The sequence below is a fragment of the Camelus dromedarius genome, chromosome 23 (assembly GCF_036321535.1).
Source record: "Camelus dromedarius isolate mCamDro1 chromosome 23, mCamDro1.pat, whole genome shotgun sequence".
Lineage (NCBI taxonomy): Eukaryota > Metazoa > Chordata > Mammalia > Artiodactyla > Camelidae > Camelus > Camelus dromedarius.
Window position 1 is genome coordinate 28927270 of NC_087458.1, and position 17024 is coordinate 28944293.

Here is a 17024-nt window from a genome sequence, read left to right on the forward strand (position 1 = left end):
CACACTGTTTCCCAGACCACCTTTTCAGTCTGATAACCTTTAAGTTGATTGTTCAGGACAAGTCTCCAAACCATCATCACAGATCTAGACCAGAGTCAACAAACTGTAAAATAAAGGAGTGAATGTATTCATCCAAGGGTATGGCCTTCCCCCAAGGTCCCTGCAGTGTTAAGCTTAGCTGTGCACCACGCTACCTCAAAACTCAGTTAAAATCATAATAAACATGTCTGCTTCTGTGGGAAACTGAAGAGCAACTCAGCTGGCACTTCTGGCTCACGGTCTGTCACGAGGCTGCAGGGCAGATGGCACCTGCAGCGGGGGGAGGCGACCAAGGCGGCACGCAAGCTGGCGCTGGGGACGGGGGGCTCGGCTCACCTCTCTGTTCATCTCCTGGGGCCAACGTAACAAAGGTTCACGTCCTTGGTGGCTTGAAAAACAGATTTACTGTCTCAGTGCTTGTGGCTAGAAATCTGGGATCAAGGTGTCAGCGGGACCAGGGTCCTAAGGATCCCGGGGAGGATCTGGCCCACGCCTTTCTCGTAGCTTCTGGGGGTGCCAGCCACACTGAGCGCTCCGCCTTGCAGACACGTCGCTCCAGGCCCTGCCTCCATCCTCACACAGGCTCTCCCCATGTGCTCCCGTGTCCCTCCTCCTGGTCTCCCCAGGATACCAGGCGTACTGGACTATGGGCCCACGCTGCCCAGGATGGCCTCACCTTAACTACCAGCATCTGCAAAGACCTGATTCCAAATAAGGTCACATCCCAGGTCTGGGAAGGACCTGAATGTGGGGTTGTGGGGCTGCTGGGTCTCAAACCGACTACACTCTCCACGTGGGCCTCTTCACATAGCTGAGAGGTTAGATGACAGGGCAGTGGGGTTCCCCAGAGCAAGGACCTGAGAGCTAGCAGGGCAAACTCCTCTGCCCTGTTCAGGGGTACGTCATGGCAGGACAGAGGAAAAGGGCACAGGAATTATCTAGTGTTCACAGGTGACGCGTGTGGGAAGAGAAAAACAGATGGGGTGTGGTCACAGTGCGACTGGGGCTGCTGCCACTTGAAGCAGCATGGTCAGGGGGTCAGGATGGCCAGGGCACGACAAGCTGAGGGAAGGGGCCCTGTGGGTGTTTGGGTAATAGTGTTACAGCCCAGGGAACAGCCTGTGCAAAGGCCCTGCGCAGATGGCCGCCTCGCTGAGGAGCCATCCCCAAGCTGCTGGGAGGAGTTAACTGGTTGACAGGCGGTGTTTCCTGCACAAAAGAGACACTTAGACGTGGCTGTTGTCACCGCCACTAAGATGATTTTTACTCTCAACGTCTCACAGCATCAAGGCCTTCAGAGACCCGGGCATGCATATGGGAGTCTGAGCTGCCTCTGGGCCAGGTGACCGTGTCCTGTCCTGCAGCCAAGCTCCCCGCTTCACAACGTGGCAGCCCCATCCCACAGGCCCTGCCAGCCATCTTCCCTCAAGGCCCCCAGCCCTGCCACACAGCCTCAACGCGCTTTGTCACAACTGCTGAAATCGGCCTATGCACACACTCACACACAGTGGATGCGAGTACCTCCCACCCTCACACACACGCGCAGAAGAACGCAATGCACACACACACATACTGACATGCTGGAAGGGGGTAGGCATGACCAGGGGCACACACGTGCCCCATGCACTGACACATTCACACATACACCCCTTGTGCACACAACACCCTGGGGGAAGGAAGGAGCTGCCCCAGACAAGGTGGCAGTGACCTCCGCCTTGCCCAGCCCGATGATCTGCCCTCAGGCCTCCCACCCCAGCACTGGGGGCCCTGATACACGGATGCAAGATCGGGATTTTCTAATGCTTCCTGGATGCCACACCTGCACCCTCGTCCAAGAGCTCTGGCCACTGTTCCCTCCTCTCCTGATCCTCTCCAGCAAATCACTGCATCAACACGTTTCTAGTCACGGGGGCCATGACTAGAAACAGATCCAGGATAACCGGCTTCCTTCCTAACCGCACTTAGCTTATTTTGTGCCTCTATAGATACTATTCTGGGGAATCCATCAGTGCCACTGGCTCATGAGAGGCCAAGGGCCCAGGACCACGTCACCTGGCCCCATGATGACCTGCTGGCATGAACACGCAGCCCAGCCTGGCCCCTGCTGCCCTCCCTGCCCTGGCTAAGGCCCCAGCCTCCCGCAACATCCTGGGCTTCCTGCAAGGAGGGATCCCCTCCAAGTGTCTGCAAGGCCCCCTACCTGCCCTGCTGCCATGGAGTCCCGCCCAGTGTCCCAGCCCACTGATCGTGCCCTCCTATGCAGGCACCCCGCTCACCAAGGAAACCAAGACACTAAGAAGGTGAACCATGCCCCAACCCCTCCCTGCTGGATCCCACCCAGCACACATGCACCCCCGCCGTTGTCGCCGACACCCGTACCTCTCCCAGAATCTTGAACACGGCTCCCTAACCAAATGAGCTCCTAACTCGGGATGACACAGAGCCCCAACACCAGGGAACCCCCTCACCCCGCACCTGACACCCGCTTCTTGTGTTTTGGTGTTTGCGCCTCCTCCCTCTGCTGACCCAGAAGGCAGCTCCAGGACACAAAGGACTTTCCTTGTGCCTCTTCACTGCATCTCGTCGCTGGCACCAGAACACCTCACAGGAGCTGGGGAACTAGCTGCAGGGTAAGGATTTGTGCGGCCACAACACATGCAACCCCCAAACTGCGTCTCCTGACCACACATCCCGAAGGCCGACTCCCCTCATTTTGCCCCCATGTCCCAGGAGGCCCCTGCAGACCCTGCCACAGGCCGCGGCAGCCTGCTGCCCCATCAGAATTGCCCTAACTGCAGAAGAGGGACCTCCCCTAGCCGGAAATGAAAACCTCCCTCATCCTAGGAGAAACCAGACCCATCCTGCCCTGAACACTCAGCAAGCACCTCCCAGAGTGCTGGCACCACGCCCGACACTGGGGGCCAAAGGCAGGCACCCCAGGTCCCTACACTCACAGTGCAACCGACTTCCCCAAGGGAGCCCTCAGGGACGGGTGGCCAGGGCAGCCCTGCAGAGGAGACCCTCTCCCCCGTGCCCGTTCCCAACGGTCACTCACCTAGAGCGTATCCCCGCCCCATCCTGGGTCAGGCAGGTGAGGCAGTTCTCAGGGCCACCAGCCAAGTAACTGGGGTTATGGTTGCCCATGACCAGGTGATTCATGGAGCTGTCGCTGGGGTGGGAGGGCCCCACCCTGGGGCCAGGGTCATCGTCCGGCGGCAGCTGCTGTCCCTTCATCTGCAGGAAGGCCAGGGGACCCTGAGGAGTCGTAGGGCCTCAGCACCTCATCACAGCTCTCCAGTCCCAGGTAGCTAGGCATGGACTCCAAGGATTCCAACTGGTAGATGCAGACGCAGGCGGGGCTGCTGCAGGCAGGCACCCTGGCAACTTCATGTAGAGCTTGTAGCGGCGTGGGTCCAGGTTGCACAGGGTCCAGGAGCAGCACAAGGCGTTAGCAGGGAACTCAGTGGCCACCAAGAAGTAACCGAAGAACTTTCCCTGCACCAGCTTGGGGCACGGCCCAGCCCCAGGACCCACGTCCGACCCCGAGACCACACATGGATGGCACCCCAGCAGCAACAAAAGCAGCGGATCAAAAATCCATAGAGCGTCCAGAGCAGTGGCCTGGCCCCTCATCCTGGCTGGCAGGGCCACCGGGGTTCCACGGGCTGGGCATGCAGGCATGGGCCAGGCCTTGACATTCCAGGGTCTGGCAGCGAGTGGGGCCAGGCTGGGCTAGGGCCAGGTCGCAAGGCTCTGAGCAGAGGCAGGAAGAAGAGAGGGCTTCATGCGACCACAGGGGCAGCAGTGGCTCCTAACTTCCAGGGCCCGGACGCAGGCCTGGGCTGCCATCAGCAGCTGGAAGAGAAAGCAAAAGAGAGGACTGTCAGCCCCGTGGGGAGGCTGGGACTTGAGCGTGCTGGGGGCAGTGCCCACCCTGAGCTTGGGGCCCTCACACAGGCCCTGGCCCTGCTCTCAAGCACCTTTTCTAGGAACACTGTCACATGCCAGTGTGTTTACCTGCAGGGGTGGGAGGGGCAGGAAGCCAGGGGCCAGGGCTCGTCCTTTCCCACATAGGCCTGGGTGGGAGTAGTGGGCAGCCCCGGCCAGGGCCGCAGGCCACATGGGCCTCTGCTGTGCCCATCTGGACAGACAGACTGGCATGGCCCCCCTGCTCTGGGCCTGTCTCCAAGCCCCATGGTGACCATGGGGGTCATTTCCATTCTGGGCCTCTGGCCTCTCTGACCTTACCCCTCCCCAACCCCATCTTTCAGGCAAGGATCTGTAAACCCAGCCAGAGGGGATGCAGGACAGGGAGGCAGAGGAGAGAGGTCATTCCAGCCATCCCACAGCCTCCCTGTAGCCCCACTCTCTGAACCTCAGCCCATGTGGGTGCAGACTCCCCTCCCATCACTGCCTCCTCACATAAAAATTTACCCATTGTTTTGGGGCTGAAGGTGGGGTCAGACCCCGGTCTTTGGCCGTGACTTTCACATCCAACTGCCTCCACTCGGCCCCCACCCACCCTGCTGCCTGTCACAGGGCCCCTCAGGTGCCCCCTTCAGCCTCCCACCTGCGCTCCCAACAGGAAACTCCCCTCCTCCTTTACCCCCAACCTAGATTCTCCTGCAGCCACTGGGTCCAGGCTTCTGCCTGGGCGGATCCCTGCATCCTGCCTTGACCAGGTAGGCAAGGTTGCCATCCCCCAATTTCATGGCGAGGGAACCAAGGCTCAGACAAAGTCACAGTAAGGAAGTGGGAGTACCCACACCTGAACCCCACAGATTGACCCCAATGCCCGTGGCCCTGGGGTCACTTGCCTGGCTCCAGGAGAGGGTGCTGGCTGTGTGCTACCCACTCACACCCAGTGGAGGAAGGCAGCTCCTGGCCCAGGTGAGCAGGGATGCAGTAGAGCTGTCCTGGCCTCAGGAAGCCAGCACCGCCCTTCCTGGACTCGCCCCCACGTGAAGCCTGGTAAGTTCCTTCTGCTTCCAAGCCTCAGTTTTCCTACCCTTCCCAAAGCCTGTGGTCGGCCATCGCCCCACACAGCAGCAAGGCCAGCGGGCGAGTAGGGAGGCTGCAGTCTGTGCACCAGAGCTGGCCCAGCCTCCTGGTGTTGGCACCTCTGCTCTGCGGACTGTGCACACATTGGCCTCCTGCCCACAGGGACTCCTTATTTCTTGCTGCCTGGGCCCAGCTGGCCGGCGACATAAGGTTGGTCACTGTTCTGCAGTCCCCTCCTGGCATCCGTCCTGACAGGTCTGTAGGAATGGCAAGAGCTGGGCGTGGGAGGCCTCTGGCTCTGAGTGACCCGGGCCAGGACAGCTAGACTTGGGCTGCCCCTCTCATGGCTGTGTGGACTCAGGGCCCATCCCTCACCTCCCAGCCTCAGTGTCCCCATCTGTAAGGTGGGAATTAGGCTTCATGAACTCAGCACAAGCGTAAAAGCTGGACCTGTAGGTTTACCCAGAGATGGGGCAGGAGGGGACCTAAGGCGGAGGAAGTACAGTTGGGGATGCTGGCTCACCAGGGGCGGCCCTGTGGGGGCTCTTCAGTGGCAAATGTTCATTTCCTCTGAGGATACTTGCCATCTCCTGATGCTGCCCCTCTGAGCAGTACTGGGCACACGTGCACTTGGCCCCTATCACTGGGAAGCCCGTTCTCCTGCCCTGCCTCTGGACCATTCTGGGGACAGTCTTGGCGGTAGGCAGAGCCACCTGCTCTGGATTCCTAATCAACACTTGGGGACAGAGACTGGGGCCAACGTCCTCCGGCCAATCGCACACCTAGGAGGGTGCCTGCTCGGCCTGATGGCAGGGTGGCAGTGGGACCTGAAATCTCTCCTGAGCCTCAGCCCCAGCTGTAGCACGCCCTCCCCTGCACCCAACTTGAGACCTAATGCAGCCGCCAGCCCCCACCTCAGGGCCCCAGCCCCGGAACCGACCCTCTCTGATGTCCTGGAGAACCCTAGCAGAAAGTCTGACCACAGTCCAGTGCCTCCCCCAACACCACCCTATGTGACAGCCACTTCACTCTGTCCTGTCCCCACTGACCAGGGGTCAAGGCTATTTCAAAACCCAGCACCTTCCCCCCGAGGGGCCTGTACAGTCTCAGCTGGCCCAGGCTGGGCCCACACTCTCCCCTCCTCATCCCAGCCCCTGGCAGCCCACCCCACAGCCCTCCTGTCTGGAAAGCAGGTACAGCCCGGAGTAGACGCTCAGATTGTCTGCTGGGGATGACAAGGTGGTGGAGGCAGGTGAGGGCCAGGCCGCCTCCACCACGCTGTGCACTCGCAGGCCTGGAGGGAAGAGCAGGGCTTACAGAGAGAGGGGACCACCACTGGGCTCCATCCTGTGCCAGGTGCTGGGTCCCCGAAGCAGCAGTCCTGGGGGCACCTGCTGCGGCTTCACTTTGCAGACGGGCACATGGGGGCCACAGAGTAGCCACCCTGGTGGGGACTCTCAGGTCCTGGGCGCCTGAGACTGGATCCAAGCCCAGGTCTGTTGGACAAAGTCCCTGCCTTCTGCACGGCCGGGCACTGCACCAGGACAGGCAGAACCGATCTGAATTCTGCTCGTGTCCCAGGGCCCATGGGAGCCGGACCGAGTCAAGGCCCTCCCGGCATCCCTGTGGGCCAGCCTCATCTGCACCAGCTCACTCCTCTCTTCAGCGCATGTCGGGGGAGCCAGGCCCACCCGCTGTCCTGCACAGAGGGCAAGAGGTGGCAGTGAGCATTAGAAGCAGGACAGCACCCCAATCAGAACCAAGCTTTCCAAGCTGCACAGGGGGGCAGGCCTTCAGGGAGGAAGGAAGCAGGAGGAAGATGCTCAGGACACAGGAGAGAGAACCTCAGCCCCAGCTGGGTCTTGGGGCCTGGCAGGGCTGTTTCTGGCCTGGACCCTGAGGAGGTGAGAGGTACCAATAGGGAAGGAGTTTAGGGGCACGACAGGGCAAAGCCCCGTCTGGCAGCCACACCCCTAGGACTGAGGCTCTTAAGTGAGACTTCACCTGCTCTTGGGGCCAGAAGACAGCCCATAACAGCCCACACATGAAGTTCTCAAACAGGGTTCCTTGGAGCCCTGGGACTCCACAGTGGGGACCGTCCTCTAGAACACGAATCGCTCCACGCCCTGGGCATTGGAGCAGGCTCTGCTGGCCAGAAGGTGGTCCCACTATGAGTTTGAGCATCATGGAACTGGCCCGCTCTGCCTCTTCTGGCTGGATCTTGGGGCAGAGCTGACTAGGGGCCCAGGCCGCCAGCACGGACAGCTCCTGCACCCTCCCACCTCCCAGATCCGCCAATGCCCTGCATCTCCACTCCTCAGAAGAGCCCTCCGTACTCTGCTCCATTCACCTCCTCCCCACCTGCCAAGGACCACTGCCACCAGCACGCCAGCCTGGGGGAAGGAGGGAGAGCTGACCTCCATTTTGCCAGCCCCAAAGATCTGCCCTCCTGGTCTCCTGCCCCAGCACTGGGGACCCTGAAAGATGGGGTTTTTTTGTTGGTTTCCTGGACACCACACCTGTCCCACTTCCCAGGGCTCCGGCCACTTATTCCCTCCTCTCCTGATCCTCGGCTTTGGGGCTATGAACAAAATCAGGTCCAGATAACCGGCTTCCTTTGTAACCCCACGTATCTTGTTTGGTGCCTCTACAGATGCTGTTTTGTGGAATCCATCAGCCCCACTAGCTCAGGAGGGGCCAAGAGCCCTGGACCTCGTCACCTGGCCCTGCGATGACCCACTGGCATGAAAGCCCAGCCTGGCCCCTGCCGCCCTCCCTGCCCTGGCTGTGGCCCCAGCCTCCCGTGGCTCCCTGGGCTTCCTGCAAGGAGGGCTCCCCTCCAAGGGTCTGCAAGTGCAAGACCAGTGCTGGACACTAGCCCAAGCTGGATAAGATTTAAGTCCTTCTGGAAACATTAAGCTTTAAAAAATATCAGTGATTCAAATATTATTAATATTTAAATCAAAAAATCAAGAAGATAAAATAAAAAAATAAAAATAGACAAAAAACAAATTTCTTCTCTATAGCACAGGGAACTATACTCAATATTTTATAGTAACCTTTAATGAAAAGAATATGAAACCAAATATACATATATGTATACATATGTATGACTGAAACTATGATGTATACCAGAAATTGACACATCGTGACTGACTACATCTCAATTAGAAAAATTTTAAATAAATACGTAAATATATCAGTTACTTAAATATCATTAATATCTCAATCAAGAAATCCTTTATAAACCCAGCACTGTTAACCAACATTTACTAAATACTAATAAAGCACAATATAGATTAAACATATTAAATATCATCAACCTGAAGATTAAAAGCTATCATCTGGATTCCAATCCATTATTTGTACTTGGGTCTTACTTAAGAAAGAGAAAAAAAATTACGCTAAGAAGACTTGACATTTCATCTAAGAGAGACACGTCACGTAAGTTGACAGCCGTGATAGAAAGTTACCAGATCTAAATCAACTTCAGGCTAGGAAAAATTGTTAACAGATTAAAAAAAAAAAAAAAACACAAAAAACTTCTCAACTGACATGTCATGAAACTAAGGACTTTTCTCAGTACACATTTAAACGTTAATTTCTTCTAAGGGCCCGGACGTGATGGGCAATTTCCACTGGCGCCACGGAAGGTGCTGAACCAAAGCCGTTTGCGGAAAACGCAGGCGAGGGGGGCAAACAAAACAATGATTTCAGGGCTGTGCACACACGCCGCTGCCAACCGCTTTCCAGACCAGGGCCGCCGCTGCAAGCATCTGAAGAACTTGGCGGCTTCACAGTCGGACGTCAAGGGTTAGGCCGCGCGGCCAGCACCTGGGGCTGGGGAGCCTTGTTCCCTTTCTTGGTGGGGTCCCTGGGTGCCGGGGTCCGGGCTTCCACCCCACCCCCGCGCCCCTCCCCGATCCCCGCGCCCAGCGAGGGCCGCCAGGGAAGAGCCGCGAGCAGCGCCGCAGCCCCAGCGGCCCGGCCCCTACCCCCTCCTCCCGAGACCCGCGGCGCACGGACGGCGGGGCAGCACAGCTGGGGGCGGGGCGGCCCGGCTGGGGTCGGGGCTGGGGTCGGGGCTGAGGCCGGGGTTGGGGTCGCGGGGCCGGGCCCGACGCCGCAGCTGCGTCCGCGGAGGCCGGAAGGGGGCGGACACTCACCACACCACGCCATGGGAGCAGGTTGCTGGAGGGCGGCCCACGTCGAGCACCTGCCCGCGGACCACCTTGGGGCCCGCGCCCGCCGCCGCCATGCTGGGCACGAAGCTCCGCGGCCGCCGCCGCAGCCGCCGCCGCTGGCGGGTGGGAGCACGGCCGGCGCAGCTGGGGAGACCCGCAGAACCGCCGCCCGCTCGACCAACTGCCGCCTCGCCGCCTGACGAACTGAACATTGGGCGGGCGGAGGGAGGGGCGCGGCAGAGGAAGGCTCCGGGGCGGGGCCGGGCAGCGCAAGCGCGCGGATTGGCTCTCGTGGCCTGGGGGGCGGGGCTGTGCGCTGAGGGCGGGGACACGTGTGTAAACTGGTGTCCACTCAGAATTGAGAGAGTAATAGTGGGTCTATATTAAAGGTGAGTAACCAAGATCATTCAGACCCTTTTAGTTTCTTCTTAAACTTTTTAAAATAAATTATTTTAGTGAAGTAAAATAGAACTAGAATAAAAGGAAAAAGACATATGTATACCTCAATAAACTTTTTAAAAATGAACATATTTATAAAGGCACCACCCACATCAAGAAATAAACCAGTTTCAACACCCCAAAATTCACTTCATGCCCCTTCTAAGTCACTAATTCATTTTCCCCAAAGTAATCACTGCCCCAAAGGTTTACCACAATAGATAAGTTTTGCCTTAAAAAAAGAAAAACTTTATATACATAAAAACCTATTATTTTGTGTCTGGCTTTCTTCCCCTCATTATTGTGTTTGTATATGTACCCATATCACTGCCTGTAATAATCATTGTTTTCATTGCTCTATGGTGCTCCACTGCATGGCTCTTACTAAAGTTGGTTCATTTGACGGTCAACATCTGGGTTATTTATACTATTAGGTTGTCATGCGTCTTAATAATCCTCTATTTTTTAATCACTTAGTAGTATTCCATTGTATGGAGATATCATGCTTTGTTTATCCATTTACCTGTTGATGGACTTCTGAGCTGTTTCCACTGTGGGGCTGTTATAAATAAAGCTGCTATAAACATTCAAGTACATGTGTTTGTTGGACATGTTTTCATTTCTCTTGGCTACATTTCTGGGAGTAGAATTGGTGGGACTTATGACAGGTATCTGTTGGACTTTTTAAGAACCTTCCAAACTGTTTTCCAGACTGCTTGTACCATTTTAAGTTCCTGCCAGCAGCATATGCGAGTTCTAGTTGATCTGCATCTTCATTTACACTTGGTGTAGATGGCTTCTGAATTTTAGCCATTCTAGTGGATGTATGGTGGTGTCTTATTATGATTTTAATTTTCATTTCCCTAATGATGAAGATTTTGTGCCATTTTTTATTTGCTTATCTGCCATTCAAATAGCTTCTTTGGAAAAGAAAGAAATGGCATTAAGAGTAGGAAAAATATATATATATATCTACACAAAAGCCTGAGGATGAAGTGTGTTTGACATGTTTGGGACAAATTAGAAGTTCACTGTGATCGGAATATTGGGAGTATAAGTAGAAGTTGCTACAAGATAAGTCTGACACATAGTGCATTCATTATTTATTGCTGTTTAATAAGCCATCCTAAAACTTAGCTTAAAGCAGCAAACATGTATTATCTCACAGCTTCTGTGCACCCTTGCTTTGGGCCTTGTCTCCAACAAGGCTGCAATCAGGACCAAAGTCATCTCCAGGCTCTACCAGGGGTTGGTGCACTTCCCAGCTCACTCACGTGGCTGTTAACAGGATTCAGTTCCTCACTGGCCATTGGCCTGAGACCTCCCTCACTTCCTTGCCATGTGGACCTTTCCATGGGGAAGCTCACAGCATGGCTGCTGGCTTCATCCAGGTGAGCAAAGCTTAAGGAGAGCATGAGACACGGGAGAGTGCCAGCAAGGTGAATCTCAAGGTCTTTTCCTAATCTTAGGCATAACATTCCATTCCTTTTGCCATATTCTACTGGTTAGAAGTGAGTCAGGAGAGGAGATCACACAGAGAGTGAATGACAGAAGGAGGGAGGGGATCACTGGGGCCACCACAGACTCTCACCTAGCACACGCAGGCTGGGGCATGTTATGGAGGCATTTATGTGCTCAACCCAGGAAGTGGTGCCTTATTTTATGGGTCATGGGAAGCAACTAATCATGTTGAAGGGGTGGGGAAGGGAGGTACTTGATGCAGTTAGATTTACATTGTAGATTGGATCACTCTGGTAGCAGCAGAAAGAAGGACTCCAGTGGGGGAGACTGGAGATTAAGCCAGTAGGGAGCCCATGGGACTACTCCAGGTGGGAAATGTGGGGCTTGGTCCAAGGCAGGGAGAGCAGAGGTCGGGGGGACGGGGCAGGTGGCAGAGCATTTTGTAAGTAGAAACAACGCATCTGACTTAGTGACTGGTTGTAGGCATTAAGAAGGGAAACAGGTCAAACCTAACTCCAGGGTGAATTAACCGAGTTATCCATCTCCAGGGACTCTATGAGCAGGAAACGCTGAAGGATAAGTGGTTCCGGGGTAGAGCTGAGCCCGAGGTCCTGGGCTCTGGACTAAGCTAAAACTGCCCAGGTGATGGCAAACTGGAACTGGAACTCAAGCTGGCATCCTGCTCTGTTCTGCACAGCCTCTTACCCTGGTCTTTAACTATGGGCCCTCATCCTGGCTCCATCACTCACTAACGATGTGACCTGAGATGAATTACTGCTTTGTCTGAGTTTCTTTGGTGGAAAGTGGAAACAGAGCTGGAACTTATCTTCACAGATGATGGTAAGAATTAAATAAAATATCCCACACCGCACGCTCAGCGGAGTCTCTGGCCCGTGGTAATGATTAGCTTCTACGAACGTTTCAGGCACAGTGACACTGCGTGGGTGTCTGTGTGACTCTAGGGCTCAGTTCCAACACCCTTTAACTCCTACCTAGAGACATACAGAGAATTGTAACTGCAGGTAAGTTCCCCTCACCCCCAGCCCTGGGCCGCTGCGATGGCTCTTGCATACATAAGCAGTCATTTTCTGTGAGATCTCAGTTTCTGTTACATTTTGCTTCAGTGTTTTCTGCCTCCTGGTGTTTAGAATATACTTCCTGTGCATCCCTGTCTTCAGTGGAGCAGATTCTAAAATGGCCCTTTCCTCCATTTCTTTGCCCTCCACAGAGCTCAGAGAACCTTATAAATAGGAAGAAATGTCTTTTTTAAAGAAGCACTCTCTTTCCCACGTTTATTCCACAGGTGTGCATTCGAGATGGACTGTGTATACCTGTAGCACCTGGCTAGGTCCTGGGGTTACAACAGTGAACAGGACAAACGGTTCCTGAATCATGGGGTTTACTTTCTAGTCGGAAAGGTTGGGGAGGAGGTGGCAGTTAGTACAAAGAGGGAAATAAGTGGATAGTCAGAAGAGGTCTCTTCAGGTGAAGGATGAGAAAAACTAGTCACATAAAGAGTAGGGTGGGTGCATTCCAAGTAGAGAAAAACCCCAGTGCAAAGACTGCGATGAGAATGAAATAAAATATTGTATGCAATACGCTTAGCGGAGTCTCTGACATCTGGCAAGTATTATAGAAACAGGTGAAATTAACATAATTTGTTTAACCCAACATAATGTACATGTAATTTCTGGTAGCCACGTTAAGAATACTAAATAAACAGGTTAAATTTACATAATTTATTTAACCTAGCATATCCAAAATTTTGTCGTTTTGACATGCAATCAAGATTTAAAACAAGACCCTTGGATCAGCCTGCGTCCTGTTCTTCTAGGTGCACTTTCCCTTTGCTGATAAATCCTTTAAAACCTTTCACTACACACACACACACACAAAAGATTTAAAACAAAAATAGTGACATTTGATATGGTTTATTCATGGTAAATCTTCCAATTGCAGTGTATATCTTACACTTGGAGCACCTCCTAATTTGGAACTTCAAGGGCTGAGTGGCCACTCACGGCCAGGGGCTCCTGTGCTGGACAGCACAGCCCTTGAGTAAGTAAGGGGGGTAATACATGAGAGGAGATGGAAGAGATAGACTAGGCTGGTCGTTGCAAAGCCTGCAGAGTGCGGTGAGGATGCCGGGTGTTACTCTAGGTGCAATGGGAAGTATGAAACCTGTGTGCAGAATGATTCCTCAGGGGCAAAGGATGGAATCGGAGTCAAGGTAGGAGCTGTAGTAATAGTGCAAGTGAGGGATGAGAAGGACTTGAACACAAGTGTTGGCATGATCAGAATAATAGCCAATGCTCAATGTTGCTGTCCTAAACCCTCCACAGGGATTAATTTATTTAATCCTCACAATGACTTTATGAGGAAAGAAGAACTGTTCTATTCCATTTTCCAGATGAGAAACTGAAGCAAGGGTAGGGATGGAGCTGGGATTGGAAATGAAGCAGTTTCAAAGCCCTGCTCTCAGCTGTTAACTGATATGACCCTTCCAACAGAGATGGGAGGGCCGGAGTGATGTGCATCTTGGAGGAAGACCTGATAGGAAGCTGATGAATGGGAGGTGGAGACGAGGAAATGGAAGGAATCCTCTAGAACTGCAAAGTTTCTCACTGAAGAGTCTGTTAGATAGAGATGCTTCTCAGTGGTGGCACAGAGGAGGAGAAGCTTGAGCAGGAGCAGTATGAGTTGGGAAGAAGGACTTGACATTGCAGACCCTTTTGGAGCTGCCTGGGAGACGGGCAAACAGGGACGTCAGGTGGCAGTTGGGTATGAGTCTCCATTGCGGGGGGCAGGTCAGGTCTGAAGATAAACATCTGGGAGTCACCAACATGTAGAAGGATTCTGTGAAAAGGATGAGCTCACTTAGTGGATACAATAAACAGACACTAAAAAGGGTCCAGCACTAAACTCTGCAGGTCTTCCAAATGTCTGTGTAGGTCAGGGAGGACTGAAGCGGGAAGAAGTACCTCCGCGTCCTCGTTGCCTTTCATCTATTTCCATGTCCTGTTCGTTCTGCTAAATCCTCTTCCTCTTCTTTACCTGCCAACCTCCTACTTGTCTAGATTCAGCTCAAAAGTCATGTCCTCTAGAGATCTCCTCATACTCTCTGATGGACAGTTGACCATGCTCCCCTATATTAGTGTCCTGGGACCGCTGTAACAAATTACCACCAATTGAGTAGCTTAAAACAACAGAAACGTCCTCTCTCTTAGTCCTGGAGACGAGAAGCCTGAAATCCAGGTGTCCGCAGGACGGGGCTCCTTCTAAAACCCGGAGGGGAGAAGGTTTCCCAGTAGCCTGACGCATCCCTTCTAGAGGCCCCAAGCACCCCTCGGCTTGCAGCAGCGTCCCTCCAGTCTCTGCCTCCGTCTTTCCAGGGCCTTTCTCCCTTGTGTCTGTGTCTCTCCTCCCTGTGTCTGTTATTAGGACAGTTGTCTTTGGATTTAGGGCCAACTCTTATCACCCAGGATGATCTTATCCCTAGAGTCTTAATCTAATTTTACTAGCAAATGTAATTTGGTGAAAAAATTGGTGTTTTGTACAAAAAGACAACATTTGGCAATAAGATAACAGCCTCTGGTTCTGGGATGAGAATGGAGGCATATCCTTCTGGGGACACTATTCAACCCACTGCCCCTCCTTTGCGTTTATTCATCTCTTTGTAGTTACCATCAATACAGCATGTGATGGAGACGCATAACACTTTCTACTCCACCTGGGACATGCATACTCTACAGGGAAGATCTCTCCCCCAAGGGGGAGAAAATTGGTTGGGAAAGTAGAAATGATTACTCTTTTTATGGCTAAAGTACAGATATATACACTAAGTACGTAAACTAATATACAGCATGTCTTTGATACTGAAATTTAATAATAGGGAGAAATTAGGAAAAAAAAATGTCTAAGAGGACTCAGGGGATGGGAGGTGGGGGTTGATGGTGAAAAAAGAAGTTTGAGAAACACTGACCTGGAATATTCTTCCCCAAAGGTAGTTCCCACGCCCCTGTAAGTCCCATACATAGCCCGCCCTCCCACATGCGCAGTCACACACTAACCTCCAACAGCACCAGCAAAGGGGGCCAAAAATACAAAATATGGCTCGGATGAGTCAGCAGCAAACACACTTGCCATTCACAAGTTCCTAGATGTGCATTTAAGGTTTAACTGGAGCCGCCAGCGCAGCCTCCAGCGAGAGCCCAGGCTAAGCCCTCCTCACCCCCCAGTGAACCTGCCCTCCGTCTGTCTCTGCCCCACGCCCGCACGAGGAAAGCATTTTGAATTATAAACTCTAATAGGCACCTATTTAACCACTTAAAGTCTCAAAATCTAACGATCTGAAATACCACCCCTGCAGCCATTGCTCCTTTCAGAACTCTATCATATTTAAACAGAATTTCGGTTATCAGAAAAACTCTTTAGAGAGGAAAAGGGAGGGATGGGGGTGGGAAATCCACTGATTTAATGTTTTGTCAAGAGGAAAAGTGAGTGGGGAGAGAGGCTTGCAGAACATCAGTCCCCAGTGCGGTGAATTTAGTAAGGCAGACAGCAGCGCAAACTGGAAGACTTAAAAGTCTGAAGTTTAAACATCGCTTTTGTTTTCCCAAGCTCTAGATATTAATAACACCTTTGTGCAAATTATAAGTCTTCCCTTTTGGGAAGACAAAGGGGAAATTAAACATTTGCATAAATCAATTGATTGCAATTCTGATGGCATTTCCAGCTTCCTTTCCTCTGTGCCATGTTCCTGGACCAACAAAAGACATGACCTCATTACACAGGACGTCCCTTCCACTGCACGGTGTTTGAAACTCTCACTTTCCTTCCCACAGCATTTACGTCTCTTGTTCCTCCTTACAGTAGCTGCAGGTGCTCTGGTCCATGTCCCCATCACCGTGTTCCTGAAATGCAACTACTCACTCGCTAGCCTCTCTGGTTTTAGTCTCTATTCTCCAAGCCATCCAGGATGCTTTCTCTCCACTGTCTTCCAGACTCTTTTCCATCATGACAATTCTCTGCTCAGGAATCCTCTTGGGGTGCCCTGCTTCCTATAAAATGAAGCCCAAGTCTCCAGCTGGGTTCTCGGGGCTCTTCACATGAGCTGGGACATCCCCCATGTCCTCTTCTCCTGAACACTTGTCCTTCTCTTTGGCCACTTCAGAATCTTCCCTACGCCCCACTCTTTGTGTCAGCTAAGACACAAAGAGTCCTTCTTCTATACCTTTAGAGGAGTTCATCATGCATTTTAGTTTTTAAACCTAATGAATATAAATATACCTAGAAATACAAAATGAAGAGCTTCTGTGTACTCCAGAGCATCATCATGTGCGTCACACGATTTGATCCTTAGCATAATCCTGCAGGGCCGGAAAGGCAGATATGCTTATCTCTGTTTTACACAAAAGGAAGCTGAAAGCACCCAGGGGTTCAAAGACCCACCCAAGGTCTCCTAACTTATTAGTGAAGGAAAACACTAGAATGGAGGAGACGGGGCATTTTCCTCATCCCTCAAGCTCAGCGCATGTACCACAGTGCCACCTACTGAATCAAGCACTTCATTACCAGGGAGAAGGGGGCAGGGAGCAGGGGCTCCCCCAGTGTTCCCTGTACTCTCTCTCAGATAGCACCCATGGTCTGAGACTCAAGCCAGAAACAGGAAATGGTTTCAGATTTTACAGATCAGGAAGGGAATGAAAAGAATCTGTCCAGCTCCCCCAGTAACGTGGAAGGAGGGCTGAGCTCTCTCTTCTGACCCTGCTGCCTGGAACCTGCCATGGGGCATCCCACCCAGAGGCTGTGCTCTCCTGGGAGCTGGATGGCAACTCCACCTCTCACTGGGTCTGTGGCCTTGGGCAAGTCACTCTACACTCCAGGGTGAAAAGTCTGCAT

The 17024-nt window shown here is 53.0% G+C and overlaps 1 long non-coding RNA gene across 4 annotated transcripts in view; it reads right to left on the minus strand.

Annotated features, from left to right (window-relative positions):
- Positions 1-9414, minus strand: part of LOC105092996 (uncharacterized) — a 68094-nt gene extending 58680 nt beyond the window's left edge. For all 4 annotated transcript variants that reach the window (XR_010377580.1, XR_010377579.1, XR_010377578.1 and 1 more), the window contains exons 1-2: positions 9207-9414; positions 3095-3894 (exon numbers count right to left, since the gene is read on the minus strand). This is a non-coding gene — a long non-coding RNA (uncharacterized LOC105092996). The remainder of the gene's footprint in view (positions 1-3094; positions 3895-9206) is intronic.
- Positions 9415-17024: the final 7610 nt, after the last annotated feature.